A 7477-nucleotide genomic window follows, 5' to 3' on the forward strand; every position below is an offset into this window, starting at 1 on the left:
CAACTATCCTTTTTTTAGGATGCAAACCAGTAATATCACTGTTGATCCATCCTGTTCTGATCTAATGAGATAGCTGTAGGATTTTGTACGACCTAGAATTGAGGCCTTTCCCAGTCATGAAGGACGAAGCTAGGCCCCTCTTGGTTCTCTTTGGCGAAGACTGAACTCAAGTTAGGGGTTATATGTCAGACTCTCTTATACCCCTTTGCCCAACATGTTATACCCCTTTTAAAGCTGCTAATAACTTGCATCATTATTATAGGGCTGTGAAACCCACAGCCCAATGACTTCAGACTGAGCATTTCTCACTGGAAATTGCTGCTGACATTGAACATAGCGTAGGGTTAGGGTATTTAATTAATTTCAGACTCTCCTATTCCATTATTCTCAACATATTATACCCATAGGTTGTAAATAAACCGTTTTTAAGCTGATATAACTTGTGTCATTATTATAGGGCTGTGAAATCCACAGTCGAATGGCTTCAGACTGAGCATTTCTCACAATTTATTTCCGGAGAGCAATTTCCATTTTATAACAGCTAGTGTCCATTTATTTACAGTAGTGTGTTGATTAATTATTGCTTTCTTCAGGGGAAATACAGAATATGTATAAAAATGCAAAATATAAGCATGTTAATCATTACTGAAACATGCAAACTACAAACATTTAACCAGTTAAAGACAATGAATACATGACTACTAGATACAAATATTTTATAAAAAATAATTCATACAAAAGTCAAGAGTTGGCTATAACATGAGTAGTAACAAAGTGAGTGTGTTTATATGTGTGTAAGTGTTTGTGTGTAATAATTTCCCATCATAAAAATGGATCCCCATTCCCCAATAAAATACCTTCATCGATACCACAAAAATATTTAATAAAAATCTTTTTTTTTCTCCAATCTGGAAAACCTCATAAAATGCATTATGAAACAAATTGTGTAATGTACATGAAAAAGTGGAGCCTTGAATTAAATGCATTATGAATAAAATTGTGTAGGTCTACTGTTGCCTACATAAAAAAATGACATTTCTGTCTACAAGTGCACCAGTATCACAAAGTATTAAGCAAAAACAGGCATAGAAAACAGTATTGGGTGTAATAAAATAAAAAACTCGTAAGGCTACTATTATAATTATTTCTGTGACAACCTGGTTGATTAACAATATTGGGTTGTTAACACATTTTTATATAAATAATGTGGGACACACAAAAAAGGCAGTGTAGAAGAACACCATTGCTCTAATAACTTTCAAAAGATTGTTCTGAAGTTTGCCCCCCAAAAATGTATTTTCCTCAGAATGAAGTCGCGCAAAAATGTGTGTCTTTTCACAAGAATTAAGCCACACAAAAAACAAACAAAATGCACGAAATCTGCTGAAATACGTTTTTGTACATATTTGCACAAATTGAGTGTGCGATTGTATTGCCCTGTTTGTGGGAGGGACGTCTGAAATCTGCCGACCCGCTCTACGGAACCGCTATAATTTTTTTTATTTTTAGACCTTATAGCCAGAACCACCAGCTAACCAGCTAATTAGCTACAAGCTATTTAGTCATTGTTAGCCACTGCTAGCGGCCTTTACCTTCTGCACAGATACCGGCCCTTTTTTAGCCTGGATAATACTCGCCAGCCTACCAGTATCGGACTGTTTCTCCACTACAACGCCGGATTCCTGCCATAAACCCTGGACCATTACCCCTGATCTTCACAGCTAGCTAGCTGCCACCGAGTGACCCAGTACCGAAGCTATACCTGAGCCAGGCTAGGCCCACCTCCCGGCCTACACAGCTGTTCACCCGGACTCCACCCAAACACAGCTAGAATCTACTACTCCACCGGATCCTTGCCGTAAGCTCTGGACCTTGGCACCGGACCACCGCTGCTACCAAGTGGCTATAGTGGCTAATGCCCCTGTCCCGAAGCTAGCACCAGTTAGCCGTGAGCCAGGCGCATCTCCCGGCTAGCAAACTAAATCACTACAACTACAATACCTCTTTCGCCATCTGGCTTGGATCCTTTGTCAACACGGGGCCCCGCCTCACCACCACAACTGGTCTGCCGACGAATACTGCATCCGCTGTGCCTTCAACCGGCCTCCGTCGGACGTCAGAGCATACCCTTCTACTTGCCCCGGGCTGCTAACTTTAAACGCTGTGTCGCCCGCGTGCTAGCGTAGTAGCGACTACTTCGCGGCTTCCCTGTTCCGTCTTTTGCTGTCCCCTGGACCCTATGATCACTTGGCTACATAGCTGATGCCTGCTGGACTGTCCATTAATCACGGTACTCCATTCTGTTTATAATTTGTTTATCTGTCAGCCCCAGCCGCGAACTCAGGCCCTGTGTGTAGTTAACCGACCCTCTCTGCCCATTCATCACCATTTTACCTGATGTTGTTGTTTTAGCTGATTAGCTGTTGTTGTCTTACCTGTTGTTGTCTTAGCTAGCTCTCCCAATCAACACCTGAGATTGCTTTATGCCTCGTTTTATGTCTCTCTCAAATGTCAATATGCCTTGTATACTGTTGTTTAGGTTAGTTATCATTGTTTTAGTTTACAATGGAGCCCCTAGTTCCACTCATCATACATCTGATACCTCCTTTGTCCCACCTCACGCACATGCGGTGACCTCACCCATTATAACCAGCATGTCCAGAGATGCATCCTCTCTTATCATCACTCAGTGCCTGGGCTTACCTTCGCTGTACCCGCACCCCACCATACCCCTGTCTGCACATTATGCCCTGAATCTATTCTACCACGCCCAGAAATCTGCTCCTTTTATTCTTTGTCCCCAACGCTCTAGACGACCAGTTTTGATAGCCTTTAGCCGTACCCTCATCCTAGTCCTCCTCTGTTCCTCTGGTGATGTGGAGGTAAACCCAGGCCCTGCGTGTCCCCAGGCACCCTCATTTGTTGACTTCTGTGATCGAAAAAGCCTTGGTTTCATGCATGTTAACATCAGAAGCCTCCTCCCTAAGTTTATTTTATTCACTGCTTTCGCACACTCCGCCAACCCTGATGTCCTTGCCGTGTCTGAATCCTGGCTTAGGAAGGCCACCAAAAATTCTGAGATTTCCATACCCAACTACAACATTGTCCGTCAAGATAGAACTGCCAAAGGGGGAGGAGTTGCAATCTACTGCAGAGATAGCCTGCAAAGTTCTGTCATAATTTACAGGTCTATACCCAAACAGTTCGAACTTCTAATTTTAAAAATGAATCTCTCCAGAAATAAGTCTCTCACTGTTGCCACCTGTTATCGACCCCCCCTCCGCTCCCAGCTGTGCCCTGGACACCATATGTGAATTGATCGCCTCCTATCTAGCTTCATTTACATTTACATTTACGTCATTTAGCAAACGCTCTTATCCAGAGCGACTTACAAATTGGAGAGTTCATTCTGTTAGGTGACCTAAACTGGGATATGCTTAACACCCCGGCAGTCCTACAATCTAAGCTAGATGCCCTCAATCTCACACAAATCATCAAGGATCCCACCAGGTACAACCCTAAATCCGTAAACATGGGCACCCTCATAGACATTATCCTGACCAACTTGCCCTCCAAATAAACCTCTGCTGTTTTCAATCAGGATCTCAGCGATCACTGCCTCATTGCTTGTATCCGCTATGGGTCCGCGGTCAAACAACCACCCCTCATCACTGTCAAACGCTCCCTAAAACACTTCTGCGAGCAGGCCTTTCTAATCGTCCTGGCCCAGGTATCCTGGAAGGATAATGACCTCATCCCGTCAGTCGAGGATGCCTAGTCGTTCTTTAAAAGTAATTTCCTCTCTTAGATAAGCATGCCCCTTTCAAAAAATGCTGAACTAAGAACAGATATAGCCCTTGGTTCACTCCAGACCTGACTGCCCTTGACCAGCACAAAAACATCCTGTGGCGGACTGCAAAAGCATCGAATAGTCCCCGCGATATGCAACTGTTCAGGGAAGTCAGGAACCAATACACGCAGTCAGTCAGGAAGGCAAAGGCTAGCTTTTTCAAGCAGAAATTTGCATCATGTAGCTCTAACTCCTGTAAAGTCCATGGAGAACAAGAGCACCTCCTCCCAGCTGCCCACTGCACTGAGGCTAGGTAACACGGTCACCACCGATAAATCGTTGATAATCGAATATTTCAATAAGCATTTCTCTATGGCTGGCCATGCCTTCCTCCTGGCTACTCCAACCCCGGCCAACAGCTCCGCCCCCCCCCCGCAGCTACTCGCCCGAGCCTCCCCAGCTTCTCCTTCACCCAAATTCAGATAGCAGATGTTCTGAAAGAGCTGCAAAACCTGGACCCGTACAAATCAGCTGGGCTAGACAATCTGGAGCCTCTCTTTCTGAAACTATCCGCCGCCATTGTTGCAACCCCTATTACCAGCCTGTTCAACCTCTCTTTTGTATCGTCTGAGATCCCTAAAGGTTGGAAAGCTGCCACGGTCATCCCTCTCTTCAAAGGGGGTGACACTCTAGACCCAAACTGCTATAGACCTATATCTATCCTGCCCTGCCTCTCTAAAGTCTTCAAAAGCCAAGTTAATAAACAGATCACTGACCATTTCGAATCCCACCGTACCTTCTCCGCTGTGCAATCCGGTTTCCGAGCCGGTCACGGGTGCACCTCAGCCACGCTCAAGGTACTAAATGATATCATAACCACCATCAATAAAAGACAGTACTGTGCAGCCGTCTTCATCAACCTGGCCAAGACTTTCGACTGTGTCAATCACCGTATTCTTATCGGCAGACTCAATAGCCTTGGTTTCTCTAATGACTGCCTCGCCTGGTTCACCAACTACTTTGCAGACAGAGTTCAGTGTGTCAAATCGGAGGGCCTGTTGTCCGGACCTCTGGCAGTCTCTATGGGGGTACCACAGGGTTCAATTCTCGGGCCGACTCTTTTCTCTGTATATATCAATGATGTCGCTGTTGCTGCAGGTGATTCCCTGATCCACCTCTACGCAGACGACACTGTGCTAACTAACCTCCAAACGAGCTTCAATGCCATACAACACTACTTCCGTGGCCTCCAACTGCTCTTAAACGCTAGTAAAACTAAATGTATGCTTTTCAACCGTTTGCTGCCCGCACCCGCCCGCCCGACTAGCATCCCCACCCTGGACGGTTCTGACCTAGAATATGTGGACAACTATAAATACCTAGGTGTCTAGATAGACTGTAAACTCTCCTTCCAGACTCATATTAAACATCTCCAATCCAAAATCAAATCTAGAATCGGCTTTCTATATCGCAACAAAGCCTCCTTTACTCACGCCGCCAAACTTACCTTAGTAAAACTGACTATCCTACCAATCCTCGACTTCGGCGATGTCATCTACAAAATAGCTTCCACTACTCTACTCAGCAAACTGGATGCAGTCTATCACAGTGCCATCCGTTTTTTTTACCAAATCACCTTATACCACCCACCACTACGACCTGTATGCTCTAGTCGGCTGGCCCTTGCTACATATTCGTCGCCAGACCCACTGGCTCCAGGTCATCTATAAGTCTATGCTAGGTAAAGCTCCGTCTTATCTCAGTTCACTGGTCACGATAACAACACCCACCCGTAGCACACGTTCCAGCAGGTATATCTCACTGATCATCCCCAAAGCCAACACCTCATTTGGCCGCCTTTCCTTCCAGTTCTCTGCTGCCAGTGACTGGAACGAATTGCAAAAATCGCTGAAACTGGTGACTTATATTTCCCTCACCAACTTTAAACATCAGCTATCTGAGCAGCTAACTGATCGCTGCAGCTGTATATGGTCCATCTGTAAATAGCCCACCCAATCTACCTACCTCATCCCCATACTGTTTTTATTTACTTTTCTACTCTTTGCACACCAGTATCTCTACTTGCACATCATCATCTGCTCATTTATCACTCGTGTTAATCTGCTAAATTGTAATTCTCCGCTACTATGGCCTATTTATTGCCTACCTCCTCATGCCTTTTGCACACACTGTATATAGACTTTCTTTTTCTACTGTGCCATTGACTTGTTTATTGTGTTATTAACTTGTTTATTGTTTATTCCATTTTATTCCATGTGTAACTCTGTTTTGTTGTCTGTGTCACACTGCTTTGCTTTATCTTGGCCAGGTTGCAGTTGTAAATGAGAACTTGTTCACAACTAGCCCACCTGGTTAAATAAAGGTGAAATAAAAAAATTTTAAAAAAAAAATTAGGTCTATGGCGGCAGATTGACGAGGGCGGCATTTTTTTTTTAGCTAAACTGACCAAGTTGTACCTCCAACAACACATAAGACCTCACATAATTCTGCCCAGAAACAATGACAATTTCTCTCGACCAGTGACATATGGGCTTTTTAGGTGAGCGCTGATGCCGCCCTGTGATAAGCAGTGTCCACTTTGTCAAAGGCAGGGATGCAAAATATTTATCTTATCCATTCCTAGCCTGCATCTCCAGGGTGCTGATGGAAACGCAAAAAACTAATCTAACATAAATCGTGTAGCAGATATAGCATATGGTAGAATGAGTATGTGGCCTTTTCTGTAGCCTAAAGGCTGGTGATAGTGTATGAAACTGTAATGAGATGGAAACTTTTTACATTAGGATTCTTCGATCAAATAGCCTAACCAAAATGGTGCCCAATCAAATAAAAAATGTGCTGACATGTTAACAAACAACATGTCCTAAAAACAGGACAGGTAAAAGTAAAATTGACAATACGGAATGGACAATCAGGCTACTCACAACTGCTGTCCATTAGTTTCATCCCATGGACTAAATTGTCATGCTCAGTGGTTTCAAGTTTGTGTCCATAATTATTTTTTATTGAAAAAGAAAATACTTCTGCATTTCCCGCAGTGTCAACACATTGCAAATAGGCTCAGGATAACTCCTCCTGATAAAGTTGGGTAGCTGATATTCAGAGTTTAAATATCCCTTTCGGACTAATAAAGCCAATGCAAAGCCCTGCTTTACAAACTGTGGGTCTACCATATCGATGGGCATTCATAAAATTCCATTGCATGCCGACATGGTAGGCTACACCCCAGTAAGCACAGGCCAACGGGCCAACGTCTTTTTGACATTTTTTTTTTTGTTCTTGTCCGGACCTGCAGTCTTTTTTGTGTTTTACAAATGGTAAGCCTACCACATAGATGAGAATTCCTAAAATTCAATTTCAGGCGACATTGTAAACTATACCTCAGTAAGCACTGACCGACACTGATGCCTTTTGGATGCATTTTTTTGGTCTTGTCCAGATGTCTTTTTTGGTGCCATCTGGACCAGCCTTGATTTGGCCTAAACGTAGACGTCTATAAATTACGTATTTTCAACTTTCATCTATTTTTTTAATTAAAAACTGCACTGTTGGTTAAGGGCTTGTATGTAAGCATTTCACTGTAAGGTCTTCACCTGTTGTATTCGGCGCACGTGACAAATACATTTTGATTTGATTTGAACCTGATTTCATCATCTGGAAAATACG

This window comes from Salmo salar, chromosome ssa06 (genome assembly GCF_905237065.1).
Source record: "Salmo salar chromosome ssa06, Ssal_v3.1, whole genome shotgun sequence".
In the NCBI taxonomy this organism is placed as follows: Eukaryota; Metazoa; Chordata; class Actinopteri; order Salmoniformes; family Salmonidae; genus Salmo; species Salmo salar.